Source organism: Bombus pascuorum, chromosome 11 (assembly GCF_905332965.1).
Source record: "Bombus pascuorum chromosome 11, iyBomPasc1.1, whole genome shotgun sequence".
NCBI lineage: Eukaryota > Metazoa > Arthropoda > Insecta > Hymenoptera > Apidae > Bombus > Bombus pascuorum.
This window is the reverse complement of record NC_083498.1, coordinates 3,436,273-3,457,308: the sequence shown is the minus strand read 5'-3', so window position 1 is coordinate 3,457,308 and position 21,036 is coordinate 3,436,273. Positions and strand designations below refer to the sequence as shown.

At 36.3% G+C, this 21,036-nt stretch overlaps 1 protein-coding gene across 1 annotated transcript in view; it reads right to left on the bottom strand.

The window, feature by feature from the left end:
- LOC132912125 (uncharacterized) overlaps positions 1–20,521 on the bottom strand; it is an 84,137-nt gene extending 63,616 nt beyond the window's left edge. Inside the window, exon 1 of the mRNA XM_060969253.1 lies at positions 20,004–20,521. The gene's annotated coding sequence lies outside the window, so the exon portion shown is untranslated. The remainder of the gene's footprint in view (positions 1–20,003) is intronic.
- Positions 20,522–21,036: the final 515 nt, after the last annotated feature.

The following is a 21,036-nucleotide window of genomic DNA, read 5'->3' as shown; positions in this document are numbered from 1 at the left end:
GAAATCACTCGCGTCGTACAACTGTCACGAACCTGACGTACAAAATTCAATATACGACGATATATTCGCTCAAGAAAACGAAACCGCGTATTAGTCGCAGAAACTGCCAAACTAGTTGAAATGATTGATAGATTTAGATTTTCTGTGTTTATCGGGACAGAAACGTTAATTACATCATACGAAAGCAACAAGTGAAAAACATGACAAATCGCGTTTCAAGTGTTTCATAGCACAACGATTCTAGGAATCGATTTAAAAACCAAATCACCTTTTCAAACATATCATAAAATCCTAATCAACTGGTATTCGTCATAGCGAAAATTTGCACTTTCTAATACCACCATATCTCTGTATCTATCTTTCGCTCTCGATAAGCATCATTTAAATATCGAGGTTGCTTCCTGATTGCTGTAAACTTTGATCGATTCGTCAGTTTCTCTTGAACGTTGAATCTCAGAAACTACTAACGGAATTGAGTACATCTCGTAGAAAGTCTTTTTACTTTTTAAATAGCCACTTTTACTTTTCACTGGACATCCGCGTCTTTCGCCACATCCGTTACTTCTCTCACAGGCTTTTAAACTCCTCATAATTGAACGTTCCACTGTCGGCAGAAATCGTTGGCCTAATAGGCCTGCTAAAGTAAAACAATGAGATTGCCCGATGAAATTAACGGCTATTTCTTATTACACGTTGTTCGAAGTTCTGGAATTGCCAAGTTTAATAACAGTGTCGCTTGCATTTCACGATATTAAATTTTATGTTTAAAATCGTAGACGATACACGTATCGAGATTCTGTTTTAACTATTCGTCAAATCTAAAATGGTTACTGTTAATAAAAACTGCTGTTTCTAATAAGAACGCATGAAAATTAATATTTTTTAATCAGTCAATTCTTCGGAACACCTTAGAAATCTTTCTCAATGTCAAAAGAAGGACGTTAAAAAATATCAAAAAGAGGATCAATCCGAAACGTGATGCGAAAGTTGGGAAAGAGGAGCGCAAAGATGAAAAAGTGGCAGAAGTCAAACTTATCTACGCGTTACACGTAACCTTCATTTTCTTCGCATTTCGATTCAGCTACGGAGTAATTATTCCTCCATGTCGATGTAATAATTCTTCGGGAATTCCGCTGATAAATCGGTGGAAGTTTGAAATCGAGCAAAATCCGAAGTACCAGCAGATCGTTGCTACGTGAGAACAATAGCCAACAACGATCTCGTGGTGTTTCGGATTCGTTCGGTTTCAAACTTCGATTGATTTATCGCCAGAATTTCTAAAGAATTGTTTCCTAGATGAGTCCGTATCTGTTCGCTGTCATTTTCTCGTCTCCGTTCGTTTGTTTTCAACTTGCCCGTCGCATTTCGGATAAATGATAACGTGCATTTTTCGTTGCTCGACAGATGCTCTTGAATGTCAGACAAGAATTTTTCGTCCGCGTGGACGTTGAAAAATGCCAGTTTTCTAATATTCTCCTTTGAAATCATTGAAACGAACGTGGATTTCTAGCAGCAGAAACGGAACAGCGACAGTTTGAACATTTCCTCGTGGGAAATCATTTCATTGTTAACGAAGATGTGTCAACGGACGAGCGCATAGATCCCGTGCAGCTCCCTCGACCCTCGTTTAACATCTAGATCCGAGCACGCCAGTAATGTCGCTTCAACCTCGTGTCATGTTGATCGTATCGACAAATACGACTGCCGCTTGTCGATAGCCAATTCCCACTGCTGAATATTCACCAGGCTTAGAGATGGCCCAGAAAAATATTTAGACACCTATAGGAACTTTCTCTGCGTATATTTTATACGTGTAATACAAGATATATTGAAATTTCATCATTGTAGCGAATCACGAAAATCACAATTATACTGAGAAAGTTTGAGCAGAATCTGAGACGGAAGTGAAATCGGACGATATTTAATGCAAATATAATATCACAAAAGTATTTAAACGACTGATTATCCATTGTAATTAGTAAACCTTGTTGAGGTTGACTGATAGAGCAACGAGTGGATGAATTTGTAATAGAAAAATATACTGAAATAAGTATAGGTATAGGTATAGTGTATGCTGATCCCCATACTCATTCTTACAGTGTTACAATACAACAGGAAGAATATAATATCACAAAAGTATTTAAACAACTAATTATCCATTGTAATTAGTAAAACTTGTTGAGGTTGACTGATAGAGGAACGAGTGGATAAATTTGTAATAGAAAAATATATTGAAATAAAGTATAGTGTATGCTGATCCCCATACTCATTCTTACAGTGTTACAATACAACAGGAAGAATATAATATAATATCACAAAAGTATTTAAACAACTGATTATCCATTGTAATTAGTAAACCTTGTTGAGGTTGACTGATAGAGCAACGAGTGGATGAATTTGTAATAGAAAAATATATACTGAAATAAGTATAGGTATAGGTATAGTGTATGCTGATCCACACCCTCATTCTTACAGTGTTACAATACAACAGGAAGAATATAATATAATATCACAAAAGTATTTAAACAACTGATTATCCATTGTAATTAGTAAACCTTGTTGAGGTTGACTGATAGAGGAACGAGTGGATAAATTTGTAATAGAAAAATATATTGAAATAAGGTATAGTGTATGCTGATCCAGATCCTCATTCTTACAGTGTTATAATACAACAGGAAGAAGACATGATAAGGAGCACGTTCATATATTTTTAGCAAAGGATATTATCAAAAAGTTAACGTTGGTGCATAGCTCTAGCAGAAGGCTACAAGAAACAGGAAAAAATCTACTTATAGCTCTTTCTAGACCTTGTAATCCAAAACAAAATTTATATTCAAGGGCACAATAATATGGACCTCTCCTTATTTTGAAATTTTTTCACTAAATTCTATTCTCTTCATAACAGATGTCTGCAGGTCACGGATATACAAAAGAAAATGTTTTTTTTATTATTTAATTTGTATTTTACAATTTGTCCAGCTGGACATTTGGCAAATTTTTCTAACTTAATTGCTAAATAATATGTGGATGGCTATCCCCAGCGGAATACCACTTTTGAGTTTGATTATTTTATTTCTTTAGTGAGGTCAGTGGGGTTTTTCTTTTTAGTTTTCTTTCTATGAGAGTTTTGCTCGCTTCAGCAGTTAGCTGGTTTAAAAGAAAAGGTGTAGAGTTTTTCTTGAAGTAATTATTTGAACAAAACTCATCTTTCTCATTTATTGTAGAGTATTGGGCATGAACAATTGTCTTAAACATACAGATATAACAAAAATAATGTACAAGTGATCATGAGACGATTCCCTACCAAAGAGTAAAAAAGAAAAATACGAAATAAAATTTGTTCGTCCGAGGCTTAGTATCGGAGAAAATCGACTTTGAAAATTTGTTTGATATATATATATGTGAATATGACTAGGTACGAGTGAACAATCAGATGGAGATTATTCTACGTGCGAGTATAAGCGAGAAATGTGGAACAGAACTTTCCCGTTTAAGAATTCATTTTCAAGAAGGTAAAGTTGGTTCATGTTTATTTAATAGTCGGTCTAGTACACGAGTATGATAAATCTTCAATCTTACTTTTCTCGAAAACAAAACGTCTTCTAAAAAAAATGTTATTTCACATCTTCGACTTATTTTTACACCTGAAATAATATTCTATCGATTACGTTCTCCTATTTAGCCTGTAATTAACCACGTTCAAGTACACTTGATCAATTTTCAAACTCGATTTTCTCGAAAACTAAGCTTCTCGAGAAATCGCCTCGTAATCGTTTGTACGTGTTACTCGTGTACGTGTTACTAACACAACTGTACATTATTATACGTATACCGTACATCAATATTTCAAAAAGCTCCTGGTTGCGATGAACGTCTGTTCTAACTTCTATACATATTCTAAGATCGATTTCATATTCTGGCCGTATAATCGGGTCAATCCTGTCCCACAACGGTGCGAACGAACGTTCAAAATGCCTCCTATAACGCATATAATAGAAATTTTCTCTGACAAGTGGTCGAATATTAATGTAAGTCACTGTGTATCGTACAACCCCTATTCTCTGCTGCTTCCCATTTCTTGCAGACATACAACCCTTTCTACTACCCCTCTTTACACCCTCTCAATGTTTCCCTCAAGAACCATTGTTGAACTTATAGCCCCTCGCTTTGATATCTGCTTTCTTGCTGAATCACTTTTGAACGTGCACTCGCAATTTTATCGCTGCTTCTCTCCCTTTTTCTTCAACGTTCCCCTCGCTCTCCACCTTCATTTTCTCGTATGAGCCGCACCATGATCATCTATCAGTTATGAAAGCTTAATTCGATTCGACTTCGCGCTCAACGGTGCGAAATTAGGCGATCGAACGACGCTGGCTTCGATGTATTTTTTTCGCGATTAAACGCTTCTGGTTTCGGTACGGCCACAAGCTACTTGCGATTCAGCGTTACTCCTTTATTATCATAAATCATTTACTTGGTCGTCACTTCCGCTCAACTTAGTTTCGTTATCCGATAATCGTTCGCAGTCAATCAATCTCTCGTCTTTTCCGACATTATTAAATTATGACGATTAGTGATCGATACGGTGAATTTAGTACGAACAGCAATAATCTTGTCCAATATTTACGAGCACGATAAGAGAAACGAGAAACAGTTCGAATAATTTTACGATCTGATTAACATCATCTGTACAAGAATATTTAGAATGACGGTAAAACTTCGTTTAAAATTCTATTTATTTACTTCCACTTTATTTATAACTCCATTTATTTGAACGATATATCGGTAGCCGATTAAATAAACTTTTGCCAAATTGAATCCATTTACGCGCATGTGAACTCTTACTGTACGAACGAAAAATTATAGTTAGCGGATAATCTGTAATAAATTCATTTTGTCTCTACTATCCAGTCTCCGATATTTCAAACAATTTATTTATACTTTTGTCTTCCCTTCTTTCCATGCCTCATTTCAAATTATCCTATGGGTGTTTCATAACATTTCATCGACCACTCTACCGAAGTATTTCCTAAAAGTCTGTGGCGCAAGAAAGACTACGAACGAGTAGCGCTATTGCAGGGAATACGTAAATATTCGTTTTTAATATAAAATAAGTGATCACGTAGATGTCATTACGAGACCGCTATCGTGTCTATTTTGCATGGTACTGTACCTCCAAACAGCTACGGGAAAATGAAACTTGGTGAAATTGCACCTCAAAGTATGTAGAGAATGAGATCACGTACCCGGGCTTTACGTAATTACGATTTGAGTTAACCCCGTTCGAAAATGCAAATTATGCACACCGATTCGACAATCCTCGACCGCTTGATTCTAGAGTTGCAAAGCGTGTTTATCAAACGAATGCACGTTTAATACATTGTTTGCTGCAGTAATAATACTGAAGATCCGCGATCGGAATGCAAATTCAAGCAAATCCATTTTACTTTAATATCAAAAGCGTCAGATCAACATTAGAAACTGTTAGAAACTGATTTATCCTGAGACGTTTAAGTATCTCAAAACTTCCTTACCCTGTCAATATGCACATGTGTGTGTGTGCACATTCGCTATGGCAAGAAAGCAATAAGACCAGCGAAAAATAAAATATATTGACACACGACATGAAAGTTCTGAAATAATCCCAAAACGATCCAACTTAATTTTAATTTCCAAGATATTCCTTAGTGTTGAAGTGGTCGTCACTTCTAAGAAAACTCTACATCTGGTCTTTAGTTTTCTCAAGGCAAACCATCGTCGACGTCGAAGGCAAACCATATTCGGTACACATGCAACGTTGGCTTCAGGGTTTTTCAGTCTTAGGGTAACACTGCTAGCGTGCGGATCTGGACCAGCTCACATTGTATTCCACACTTTGTACTATATATATATTTTCTACTATACAATTTATTCACGCGTTTCTTTGTATCCAAATACATCCAATAACCTGAACACTTAGAAGCAGAGATTTCACGCAGATTATTCCAAGAAGCTTTTTTCTTGTCACGCGTTTCACATCAGACGCATTCCCAGTCAATTATTTTCATTTCATTACGTTCAATTTTCATTTCACAATGATATTTATTAGAAGTGAGTATCTGGCACAGATCATCAAAGTATTTGAATAGTCGATTATTCGTTATATCAACAAGCGGCAATATTTAGAATAAACTCAACGTTACGCATTCATGCTACAAATATATGTAACTTTCATCTAGCGATAAATCTATGTTTCCACTATGTAATTTACTACTTCTACATACACAGCGTTCACGCTATTAGTCTGCAGCGTTGTTCTCGTAAACGATAAATTACGAGGGAAAAATGAAAGAGGAAAATTGGCGAATGCTTCAAAAGTGGACTACATGTTCACCGTAATATCTTCTTCGCGAGTACAAAGATGCAGGTGCATTTTGCAGTTGCGCAATCTTCTTTTTAATGGAAACCTTCCATTTTTTCTTTTTTTGTATATATCGAATCTTTTCTGCGGAAAAAAGTACCAGAATAACATGGTCGAAAACTAATTAGTTTACAGGATATTCGAATCCTAACTTTGCAGAATATCATATGAAAAACAAGGAGAGACATAACGCACTACCCCTGTATTTATATTTTTGCTCTGTTTTGTATATGATAAATTCTACAAACTCTGCAATACGATATGTTCTAGTGCAAAATGCACATGCATTTCTGCACATAGGAAAAGAGTATTATCGCGAATATACAGCACAGTTCGAAGCATTCGTATTTTTTTCTCTTTCACTTTTCCCTCGAACCTATCGTTCACGAGAGAAACGCTGAGAACTAACAGCGTGAACGTCGTGTGCATTTTCGAAGTGCTTCGGAATTCCACCAACGTAATCATAAAATTTCGTAGAAATGAACTTTAGAAAAATGTCGTACAACAGCGTTCGGTGTTCAAATACTTCATTGTCGTATTTTATCGAACATTTTCTATAGTCTATCGTTTGCTATCTACCGCTGCTTATGATTCGATAGACACCTAGGGGACTTCCCCGGGTGGAAACACGGAAGCAACGATAAGTTGTTACGATAAGATAAAGTTAAAATATCCTCTGAACTAATCAGATTTCGAATACGTTGCTCTAATACTTTTATGCGTAGAACGAAGAGAGGATTCGATGTATGCACAAAAGCAGAACTGCAAAGTGCGCACGTATTTTTGCACTTGCGAAAAAATATTATCGTAAATACGTGGCTTTGAGCCATTCGTCCTTTTTCTCTTTCATGTTTTCCTCATATTTATTGTTTACGAGGATACAACACTGGCACCTGATAACGCGAACAGCCTGTATATTTTCCAATTGCTTGCAAATTCCACCAATAACCGCCCGTCAATGTTAATATATTTCGTACTGTTTGCCTTAAGCTCGCGTAATACTACGCTTCGTTCTCCTTCGTCTCGGCTATTTTCTTTTCATTAGCTACAAGTCTCTCATAAAAGATTGAAATACTCGATAATATTGGCATACTAAATTTCAAACTCTTCAGTTTAGTACCATTCTAATTTTTCTAATAATTATCCTTACGTTTCACACCATTTTATGTTAGTTGAATATTTATTCCTCCAATGTAATTTCTTATTAATACATTTATTTCTTTCTATTTATGGATATATCATAGTATATCATTTTATTCTCACGTACCACGCAGGTATTTCTTTACAAATATATTATAGTACGTACTATAAATTGTCATATCTCGTAGTTTCTACAAAAACTTCATATAACACACAAAACACATTCGTAAAAATGACAAGCGTTCAAAAACTTCTGTCGCTATATTTCGTCTCTGTGCCTCGTCCAACATTTTGTTACATCGTTCGCGTATCGTTCACTGTCCATCGTTGCTTATGGTTCGACAAGCAGCTAGGGAATTTTCTCGAGCGAGAATGGAAGCAAGGACAAGTTGTTGGATTCCGATCGGCGAATTAACGAGGCTCGGAATCACGTTCCGTGCACCGTCCAGGGATTATCAAATAGACGTTGGCATGTTTGACAAGTAGCGTTTTAATTTAACGTTGATTAGTGGATCGCTGCTAGGGATTATGGTCCGGCTACACAGACTAAACAGTTACATCGCGCAGCAACGAGCTCCGACGTATTGTACGTATCCACTCGTGGTAAAGCTAGCTGCATACTTGCTTTGCCCTGCGTCCTTGCTAATTGCGTTCATCGGCCGGTTGCAACACGATGCACCAGGATTACTAGCGATACATGCCACCGATAAAACGGACCAACGCGTGCGCCAGCGTGAGCATGAGCGCGGCCATCGCCGCGACTAAACGTTATCGCGATCTACTTCCTCAAGCGAAACCAATTAAATGAAAGTTTCAGTCGCGAAACGTCGAGCCACGTCGATGATTAGTTGCGTCTAGATCGAGCATTTCTACGACAATTTGTGCTATCGGCAATAGAAATTGAACAAGTAGAATCTCGGTAGGAAATTGTTTCGTCTGTTAATCTTAACTTTGCTTCGTGTCACATATTTCATGTGGTATCCTATAAAAATATACACCACTATAATGCTACATATGCTATAAACAAGATGTTACGAACGTGTTTTTACATTGCACGCTTGAATAATACGAAATCGTGATCGATATATTAGACGTAATATTGGCCGTTCGGAAGGTTCGTTTCGATTTTTAACGAATTTAACAAAATAATAAAATTGCAAGCAAATCGCGCTGAAGAACGTTACTGGAAGTATCTATAAATATGCTGATTGATTTTTGATAAAATGTTACATGCTGTTCTAAAAGTTCATTCGGATCTTTAAAGAATTTGGTCGATATAAAAATTCATATTGAAAAGTTTGTGAGATTCTGAAAGGACGGAATGTGTAAACTGCGTGAAAGACGGAGAAAGGCTGTGGAACAAAATGGTATCTACATAATTCAATAAATGATCGAATCGAAATGTAAATCGGAACGAACTTCCCGAGCGATCTTTTCCATTTTTTCAGTCGTTTCAAAAATACGCGGGAATTCAGGCTGTACATTCGTTCAAAATAATTTTAAGCTTGTCAGAGTGTCGTCATATCGCCCTCAAAGTGTTAAGTATTGCAGAAAGCATTATTTTTAGACATTTTATATATATCTTTTTCTTATCCGATGCATCGTGTGCAACATTGCACTTTCAAATTCCCCATAAAGGTATCAAAATCTGCAATCCGATTATGATTAAGTTTCGAACGAAATCAAACAATTAGAAGCCAATGCGTCCACTATTTTTCATCAAATAACACAGTGATACCGGAATCATAGTCAGCGAATGTTTATGCAAATTATTTCTCTTTTATGAAGGCGGCTAAATATTATAGCAAATACCATGCTATTTTATTTTCATCGTACCATTTCAATAATAATTACCTATACATGTAAATATTATATAATTGTAATTAAAAGTACAATCAGAGACTGATTTTTCTAGTATTAGTTCCGACTGCTGATTGACGCAATCGAAAAAAGAAAAACCCGCAGAATCACGAATACGTCGTCTAATCATCCTGTAAGTTTAAAACCTAAAAAGAAAAGAACCAAATAAATAACGATATAAATAATTAAATAAATAAAGAACTAAAAAAATAATAAATAAATAAATAACGAGAAAAATGATTTTAGATCGAGGAATCTGCATACTGCGCACGAATCTTAGATATCTTTGTATCACAATCGATCACACTTCTACCATTGTATGTTATCAACTGATTCAAAATTTAGAATTCGATTCCTATGGCTGTTCAATATAGACGATGGACAAGAAAGATCGATCCCATTCAATTCGATATCGATTTCAAAATATTGTTGTAGTAGAAACGGTATCGCGTGGTTCGATAGCTTTTCATCGGCGCGGTGAATATAACAGAGTTTACCTCTGTGCAAGATAAATCGATGACAAAGCATACCTCTTCGACGAGTAATGGGGCGACTAAGATGTGGACGATATGAAAACAGTCAAAACACAGAATTCTTCATAATCATCGATGCGTTCTACAACGCAGCACTCGTCGGGAGTTCGACGAATATTACATTTTTTTACAGCTTCGTTAACGTTTTTCTTTATCGTTTTAGTAATATTGTAAAAATCGATTGGATCTTTTAATTACCGAACTCAATCAATTTCTCGATTTTAATATAAAAGATGAATAATATCGCTGCGTTTACGAACTCTTGATTACTGCCTGCGGGTTCTTCGTAAAACCGATATAAAATGCGAGAAAATCCGCAATTTGAACTTTTTACCACAGCGTTCGCCCTAAATTCGGCTTTGTCCGATTTCATTATTTCGCGAAATAGCTTTTTTATGGATAGCTGTAAATAAAATTCGAATAAAAAGAAAGAGAAATGTATACGGAAGTAATACACACGCATGTTTATGTATCCAGAGAATGGAAATATAAAAGAAACTTTATGTTATTGCAATTCGCATAGAGGATTCGCGAAATTAATTATTAAATTAATTCCATTCACAATATTTTTCATTTTCAACAGTGCGTTCGCCTTTTCTTTTGTCTATTTTTTAATATATTGTTTGGAAAATGTAATCTCTGGCAATTTTACACCACTATACTGGTTAACATCGATAAATATAGGTCACAAGTATGTTGATAAATAGCAAGAGAAAACTAATCGAGTCGCATCGTCAATGCATGTTTTACGAGATCGGATCAAATTTCATATACTTTATGCATTTTTCACGCAAAAATATACAGAATACACATAGTATGCAAAACTGTATGAAATATTCAAAGTGCTTGCGATAATTGCACTGTCGATTTTCATGCAGTGTCATATTTTTATTAAAAATGCCAGTGAGAAAAGGAAACATATATAGAAATTTGTTTCGTCTATTAAGAATTGCAAAAAGTATCCAACTCTAACGTTTAACGTATAATATTTTATATATTTTTGCATGCTGCACGAAGAGTCTATGGAAAAATGAGAGGAACTTTGGTCAAAATTTGACATTTCTCACAAAACGAAAATTTATCTTTCGACATATAATGCCACAGCCACATACTGTCTCACATATCAAAATAAAACATTTTATTCCCCATTTTTCTATTTATTTTCTTCTGTTTCGTGTCCAACTTCCGCGAGACCCGAAACATTCCTTTTTCTCGCACTCTTTTTTTTTTAACATCTCCATTTTTCCCCATAATACACTTCAATCTCTTACAACTACCGTAAAACTGGAAAAATTTTCATTCTACTTAACGCGATGTGATAAAGAGCGCGCAGAAAAGCAGACGAAAAAAATGTTAAACTCAAACTTCGTTAAAACTGACATTCCCCGTGGACTTTTCATATGCAATCTGTGGACTTCTGCGCCTTCAATTTTATTATAAATGCAAAAAAGTCCGCAGTCCGATGATTATATTTGGTACATGAAAAAATCCTGCATTTAGGTTCTTCAGTTAGTTTCTTTTTACGCGTATACCTATTCATAAAAATATAACATTACATTGCATAAACGGTAGTCCAGTCTTGATATTCCACTTTACCCTACTTATTTTTATGGTTTATTGCTGAAGCAGGGAAAAGCCATCAAAAGTAAAAGACATAAACATGAACGTAAATTGATCGTTGAAAATACATGGCAATCGTTTATATCAATTCACTACTCGTAACTCGATGTTAAATTCACCGCACGCTGGACAAGAAAAACGAAATCGAGGACGGAATACTGTAAACGCCGGCGTCGATAAAATAAAGCTACAAATATTTACCGATTGCTTTGAAAAGGGCAAGGATCGTCGTAAAATATACCATTGCTTTTATCCGATATCCCGACGTCGTTCTTTGTATGGAAAAAAGGATTGAAGGCTTTAAAAGCACAAATCAAAAGCATTTCACTGTTGGAAAGGATCCGTTGTGTACCGTAAATCGCGTTACGGCCAATCGATGAAGAACGAAAGAAGAAGAATAGAAGAAATTTTTGAAACGAATGTTTTCACGTCTGAATTCCATTCTCTTTGAATATTTCCGATACAACGCGAAACGAAGATATTACGTTCGCTGATAGAAAACGTTTCTCTTATCGCTATCGTTTTAAGATTTTCCTGTCGAAATGTTTATATTCCTGCATACGCGATATTTCAAAAAGTTGGAATTTCAACAGCATATAGCATTCAACGGGCCAAGCAAAAAGCCTAAAAAAACCTGAGTACAAATATGATAAATATGCAAAACACGCATATGACATTTAAGCAAAATATGTCGGTGATATGTTTAATATAAATTTAATATTTTCTATGGGAAGATATTTAGTCATAAATATTAACAATATTTTTGCAATGGTTCTGGTATGTTACAGTTTGTCTTGTAACAGACTATAAACAACTTTTTCACATTTGCAGTTATTAACGTATGCAAAATATGATGTTCGTCTGTAATTTTTTGTAACAGTGTTTCTTCTTTAACGTGCAATTCGCGTAAAAACGCCAAATGTGAAATGATTGTTCGTAACGGATAAATAAACCAAAAAAGCGATCTCTTTCTTTCCGAATTCAAAACGCAAACTATTAAATCTTACGCTTAAGCAACGTACTACTGAAGTTTGAACCCAACTTTAAACGCCCTGTATATTCGGTGTTTCAGAAATTTTTATTTTTCGATTTTTCGGTCGAAAGTAACGAGAGAAAAGAAAGTGCTACGTCTTCTTTCTCGTAACAGCTACTTTCCCATCGTAATAGAACGTTATTGCGTTCGCGCACTCGCCTTCCAACAATTCGCTTCAAATTTCTTTACATGCAAGCGCTTAAATTCTAATTTGAGGCGACCGAAACTTTTTTCGTGGCAACTCCATGGAATCTATCAGCGAATTTCATACAACGAACACCATTTGTCAATTGAAACCGTCGAAGCAATTTAGTCGAACGACTCTACTTTGTCAATGAGTTACGGTCGGCTGACTATTAGTCGTCACGTGGTGATACTACTGCAAGTAGATGAGCTGCATATGCAATCAGACCCCAGATGTTTACTCGGTTCACAAGCCACCAGCTCCGCTTTCCTTTCCTCAATTTCTGCGTTACACGCTTGCAGGACGATTCAGAAAGTGCATTGAAATTCAAATCGGCGTTTCCAATTCGCCTAATATTCTGCACAAATTAATTCATCGCAGTATTTTTAGCGTAAATCGACTTTCTTCCAGTTTCCTTGGAACTTTGATGGTACGTTATTTGGTTGTGATTTATTTTTTAAATAAACCAGTCTTAGTGGAATGGAAATATTCGTCTAAAAAGTTTAAAGTTTTAACAAGTAATCCCCAAAGTAAGCTGTTTCGCAAAGACCACCTTTTGATTAAATACAAAAACCGTTTTTACGAAGGTGTTAAAAAACTAATATGTTGCGTAGAATGGCTAGAAGAATCTTTCGTCTCGTCGTTTTCGAGTAGAATGTAACGTGAAATATCGCTGCTTGGCATTAACAGTGAAGCAGCTCAAAAGTGTAACTTTCAGAGAAGAGGTTTTCCAAAATTTACGAAGAAATCTTCGCGAGTCGTTTCAACTACGTTACAAGGCTAACTTAATACAAGATATGCCACTAATTGGGAAAGTAACATAATCTTTCATTTGTATCGTCGCAAAACAACCGAAATTGAGTCAGCGTTGCAAGACTAATATGAGATTTACAGCGACATAAGTAATGATCTTGACCTTTCGCAAAAGCTGATGGAATTATAAATATGTCGTTATACACGATAAAAATAGGAACATAATGAATGACCTTCTATTCAATAAAAGGAAATTCGGCGTGTTTTACTTCTGAAGAATATCGTCGCGTTACGAATACCTTGAGGGACAACGTTGCATCGACACAACACTTCCTTTGCAATTTTTCTCCAACGATCAACATGGTGAAAGTCTGTTGCGTAAAGGTTACAAAAGAAAGGTGCAAGGACTTCGTTTAACACTTTGACTGCCACATTGGTCTAACATGATCGGTCACAGTTTCTTCTTCTGTGACGCCACGGTGGTCATTGGTGACCGGAACACTTGATCTTCTTACAATTGTAAAAATTGAATGAAAATTGACAGTTAGGGCATTTTGAATATAACCGATAAACACAAGATACTTTGAAATAAAAAGTGCCCCGTTGAACAATTAAACATTTTTATCAGAACATTAATAAAAAAAAAAAAAATGAGAACGAATCTTGTATCTAACGGTGCACTGTGTTTGCACCCATATCTTTGAGGGGTAATCTACGAATATTATTATAAACACACCTTAGAAAATAATCGTAAATGCTGCTTTATAATCATATAATTGAAGTTAGAAATGTGAACATACCTTACTATTATATATAGAATGAGCAAATACTGTTTACTAACATCTTCTACACGTTTCTACAAAATATTCTGCACGTTTTGCTTACGAAGGAATAACGAATGCGAATGCTTTGCTGAAATAAACAAAGCCTTGTTATAATATGTCGCTATCAACTGTTACCAAGGTGCCACGGTGGTCACCAGTGACCACCAATAAGATAAACGGTCCATTGGGGACGAATGTTATCTTACATCTGTAGGATCTTACTACAATTAGTTTATTTAAAATGGATTAAACAAGTGTTGGTTAAACAGGAAACGGTGTTTGTTTAACGTGAACTAAGTACAATAACGTACTATAATTAAGATAACTAAATAGTTAATTTTCAACTCTCGTCACCACGGTTCCAACGCTCTCTCTCACGCGGACCACACTCTCTCGACAACGCAATCCGCACTCCTTGACTTCTCGATTCACACTCTCTGACTTCTCAACTAACACTGACTGTTAATCCGTCCTTCTCCCTTAGCATTCCTTTGTCTTTTGTCTTAGCCCCACCACGCACCTGTTCCGCAACCGCTCGTGGCTAGGGTCACGCAGGCCTTTTCCGCGTAACTATTCGATCGAAGGATCGACGATACATTGTTGGGCATGTCGACACTTTAGCTTTCTCGCGACATTGTTTATGGTTCGCCCGATATCTCTTAAGCTTCTCGTCCACGATACTACACATCATCAATTTATTATTATTTTGCCATTATATGCTTTGAATAATAAAAATACTCCCGTGGCATCCTGAGCGAAACATATGATTTCTGCGTGGCAGTCAAAGTGTTAATATATTATTGGCATTCTTTCTTCTAAGCTCTCTTCTTCTAAGATCTATTTTCCAGCTTCTACACGTTCTTTATGAGATTTAATCGAACCGAAGTATTTATAACATTACAATAAATTACTTGTTTGCCTTTAATCGATGAACGCGTCAAAATTTAAATCTTTTAATTGTACTTTCTCATCGGATTTCTTGAGAGGTGGTATAAAATAAAGAAAATTCAATTTTGTCAGTGACACGCGAAAAGTGATTTCATTGGGAACAGGATGGAGAAGTTATAGTAATGTTTACACGCCGTTGCTTCATATTCCATATGTCCTGCTTTAAATTTTTTCGACCGATTTCAATCTTCCAGTCTCTCTCGCTTTACTCGTTCCAACAGTGGCATTTTGAAATCTATCCGACCAAATGTTCACAGCTGTTACGACCGATGTATGAAATCACGTTTATCTTCTTTACAGCCTATCCTGTCTAACTGATTAAATTTAATATCGAGTCTGGATTTTCGACCAAATTCAAATAATGGAAACTACATCACACAATGTCCACTCCCGTCCAGAAGCAAACCAACATAACTGTGGCGAATCTATGTTACAGTAAGAATTTAATAGATAATAAAATTAAATATTTTCTCATTTAAAAGCACGATGGAAAATCTAATCGTACAAGTATAAAAATTAACGATTTGCTTTCGACACGTTGATTCCAAGCATTCTATAAATGATTACGCGATTAACATTTAAATTTTCACAGACTTCATTGAGTTTTCTAGCTAATGGTGGAAAATTTGCCCGACGAATTTTGGATAAGAAAGACTGTCGATTCTACCATTTCAACTACAACGTAACATCACAAATTATTATTCAGAAACCAATTATTATTCAGTGCGTAGCCGCTTGTGCATATATTCTACGTATAGATAATGTCTCAAAGCCAAAACCATCGCAGAGTTGTGGTAAAGTTAGTTTCATCGAATAACGTTCGCTGTACTCTCATAGCTGGCTGATTCAACCGATTTGAATATCATTGGAAACGTCTAGAGCTTGTTAACGATTATCAAAATAACAAACCTGTATGGAAGCTTGGTAATTAATCAACCTCGTTATTACGTGTAACGATCGCTCATGCCTTCCGGTTGAAAAGTATCGAAAATCTTAGATCAACTTAATTAAATGATAGAAAACTGTGATGATATAATCCTTATATAATTCTTAATTCATTCTTCGTCTGTAAGTGTAGCAAATGACTTTTCAATATTTCCATTGTGTAACCTAGATCGTTACTTTGCACGAACAAATAATTCTCGTCGATTAATTATTCCTTTAGTAATCGAAATTAATTATTTTAGACGAAACCAACAGGTGTGTTAACAACTGAAAACGACAAAAAACGATGAACATTTACATATCGATGGAAAGACCTGCTCGAGAAATATTATATATAGCCGGAGCAAAGTTTATTAATTCAGGTCGATAAATCGTCGACGTGCTATGACTTTATATCGTCCTCCCTTCGACCACGTCTGTTCTTCAAATTCGTCAAAGAAATAAAAAGAATAAGAAGAAGAGGAAAAAGAAAATCCATTCTCTTTTCAATAAATTTTAGGACATGGCCAGAATTAAAGTTGGATAACTTAAGCTAGGAAAACGGCACAGGCTGTGGGGTTAAATTAGTGGCGGAGAAATTCAACGGGTGACAGTTTCTCAGATAAGGGATTCCCCGTCGGGCATACAACCAGTCATAATACGCGAAATAGGGCAAGTATGCCTGGATAAACTGATTATCTGCACACATGGTCGCCATCTTTTGTCCGCATGCTCGAAAAACGCACGCTCCACCGATGGCTTATCGAGAAACGTGGCTTGGGAAGCTTACCTCGTTCCCTGAAGAAAGCCTGGAAAGTAGAATTTCTGGTTACTCGATCAAATTTCATTAACCTTCGTTACTTCTTCGATCGGATATCGCCCTCTGACAGAAGAATTTCTATAATTACGGAAATTATTATAATATTTCTATAAAGCGAAATTAAAGTTCGTACAGTTAATCCGAAGCATCGACTTGTCATTCGGATTGGTAATAATCTTTTTATTTCTGAATTGCCCACATTTTATCTGTCATTTCATTTTTGCAGAAGTAGGTTGCATGATACTTCCGCATCTAAGAGGCCAATTCCATCGACTACACTTTCTACAAGATTGTTGATTTCGTATTCGATTTCAAATACTTAATTAGTATTCAACGTTTCGAAAAACAGCTATTATTATATCGTTAAAGCACTCCTTTTTTCAGTTTGAAAGCAAAATGGAAATAACAAGTGAAAGGCTATACGTATACGTTAACAGCAGTCAAGGGGTTAACGATGGAATTATACTATTGCGAAAAGAATTTCTCTCTACAAAGGTGAAAAGATTCCAAGTCAAAAATCGTAGGTCGCAGCTTGCGGATGAAATGTACGATTGAAATTTTATCAAGCTCCTTGATCTTGATGTGCTTTTAGATCGATCGGCTGCCAGTAAATAGAAACTCCACGTAACATTTCATCGAGATAAACCGTAACAGTGGCACTTCTTTCTCACGACTCGAGTTGCTCTTACGAGCAAATAAGAAATAAAGAAGAAAGCAGAGATAATGCAGCTTTTAGCCTCTATGCCTTTGATAGATAGCGTACTATTTGTCACGTCGCAATGTTTCCGTGTTGCATTTCGACAGAATTGCAGGAAGATCGATTGGAATAGTAAATGTATCAGGTGACAATACGCAAAGCCGAATTCTTCAGAGGATTTCGTACTATCTCAGCGGATATAAAGGGCGAGTCTGAGAAAATGTACATCGACTTTACGTCAGTAGTTCTCGCTATTCTTATAGACGTGCAACAGGTTCAATGCATTTCTCTCTTCGCACTCAGCTTTTTCTACGTTTTGTCGATACTGGATTTTATTTAAAAACGACACATTTCTCTTCGATCGGATAGTTCGATGTCATTCGAATCGTAGAGATGGGGAAAAATGGATAAACAAAAATTCGATGGGTGAAAAACGTGTTTCAACGTGAATTAGGTTGGGAGAATCCTTTTTAATTCTTTTCACTGCCGTATGCTATACAATCTCGTGCTCGCTTGACTTTTTCCTTCAGCCATATCACACTTACGGAATCCGAGTATTTCAATGGAAACGCTTCCCCTAATCCGACCGTACTTAACCTACGCCCATTTCGCAATAAATGTTTCACGCGAGAAAGGGAATTTTATTGAAATCCGAAAGAATCCTGCTTTTGTCACGAATGCTAAAAGTGAATAAAAACGAGATGGCAACTAAAGATAGACGACGAAGATGACGACGTTTCATTTGGGCGAACCGCCCAATCTCTTTCAAACTGTCGTGCCAGTTCGGATATACTTTAAAGGCTGAAGTGGCGTTAATTTTAGATCGGGAAAACTTCCGTGAAATATCCGACTTGACAAGGTCCGCTAGCCAGCCCTGTTATCGTTGGGACATTCGTTAGTAACGATATCGACGGTTTCCTCCTACTTCTCTTAATCTCGATTTACTCCTGCAATTTATTGTTTAATTGAACGAAAAGCTGGCTCGCTTCGTTAAACTGGCTCTATCCATCCGCTAATCGATCGCATTTCTCCCGATTCTTCGTACTATTTTTAATTTATCGGTTGCACGGTTTTAGATTCGCGAAATAACGAGCTCCCACTCGAAAATAACCGTCGTTATTTCTCCACCGTTTCTTATTACACGCGGAAGAACGTAGCCTATTATTAGCAGAGGCTCGAGTCGTATAGTTTGAATCTTAGGTTAAAAAAAAGCTGTCTTAAAAAAAGATTCATTAAAGCGTTTTTTATATTACACGTGAGTGAAACGCGCTCACCCTCGGATCTTCTCGCTCAATTTCGCCGCTTGCCCCTTCTTAACCCTGCGAGGTCGCGGTCCTAAAAATTCCGTGCTGCCGATCGTTTGAAACGACGCGACACGACGCGACCTGACGAAATCGATGAAACGAAAGATCCACGAAGTTATGCCGCCCCCGCGAGGACAAAATTTTCGCTTCCCTTCTGATCTTTCGTGAACGGATCTGTCGATCGACCGTCCATCTCGTTTTTCTAAGAGCATATACGTGTCGATACGTTGGCCATATTTATTCATGGCGTGACAAGCGGCCAGTGGTGATTCAGAAATTCACACAAACCGACCTACGTATATACGTTTATCGCTGATGGTACGCAAAAAAGGGAATGGAAAAAAAATTTACACGGTCACGCTTACTTCCACAAATGTTTATCGCGAGCTTTCTTTACCGTCTCGCCCCTCGAATCTTAAATAGTTCGAACGCACGGCACGCAATCCGTTTCAGCGCTAGAATTTATAAGGGCAACTATGACCTTTGGAGAGAAAAAAAAAAAGATAGAGGACAAAGACGGTATAAATTTTCTGAAAGCGTTCATGAATCGCTGCGTCATTTCATTCTAGTTGATCGATTTGCAATTACAATATATGTGAATTTTGTATAAATTAATGGCGAATTAACAACTGGATGCAACAAATTTATCATTTAAATATCAACAGCTCGTATCAACGGCTGAAGTTTTCCTGTTAATCCGAATTCTTTGAAGCTATCTCATGATCCAAAGATTTAACAAAATAATTCCACAAATTTTTCTTATCATTGCACATCTATCTCTCTTAAAACTAATTTAATCGCGTCGCAATATTTTACTATACGTTTTTATCTTCACAAAGAATGAAATTATTCTACTTCCAGTTCATTTTCTAACTACAATACATACTGTCAAAAATTAAGCAAAAGTCGGGATACTTTTGAGCGATAGTAACATTGCAATGATGATTGCGCAAGTGCACTCACCCTCTACAGCATGTCTTGTGAATGTCGAGCTAGTAGTGTCGAGACGATACGTCGATAAAAACAATCCAACCGAAGAGGATCACTCTGTACATTGCACTATGCACTTCACTGTAATAAGGTTACGTCGTACTTGTTACGAAGATTATCCACGCGGTACTTATTCCCTTATATAAGTGATTCATTAAAGCAACATGTCACTTTCGTCTTATCGATTCGAACGTCGAAGCAGAACTGCCATTCCGACATGTGCGATAAGTCAAAATCGTCAAGGGTACGACTAATAAACGTTCGTGGTGTATTGTTTATCCAACACAACGTTCTAAACAGCGCAAGCAAACTGGTGTTTATTATGATTGAGCATTTTTTGCTTCTACATGGTCGTACAATTCACAAAAGCATTTGATGAATGTTTACGATAGAAAAGTCGAACGTGTTATATTCTGAGCGTCATATATTAGGTCGATGGATGTGAGATATTACTTTATTTTATATATTCATATTATATAATAATTTTAAATATTATATTAGAACTTTTATGCGAGTTTAAATTTGTTGCAACAGTATCGCTCGTTAAATTTTATCGTATTGTTAAGTATCAACCTCATTAAACAAGAAGAGATTTACTATGAATGACATGTATTGAACATGTAGATGATTGATAATGAAGGTACCAAAATCTCATTATTGATTATCAAGGATAGTCAGAGTACTGCTGAGTGTTTTTCGGGAAAATGTCGAAAATCTAGAATAAAGCGTCGAAGCCCTTTTCGACAAAATCGACTTTGAGCATTCATCGAAAATGTATCGGTAGAAGTATTGAGCAAACGTGTAAAAACTCCACTTACTTGAGAACAGAGTCGATCGAAAGAATTTATTTGAAAGAACTCATTTTTTTTAAATCTTATTTTGCTCTGTGACGCAGAATAACATCTTGCCGAGGGTCTACTCGTATTCAGTTAGAAATTAGCCAAGTTTACGCGTCTTTCACAAATTTCTATAGCCAATTTCCTCGAAGAAATTTATATACCCGATA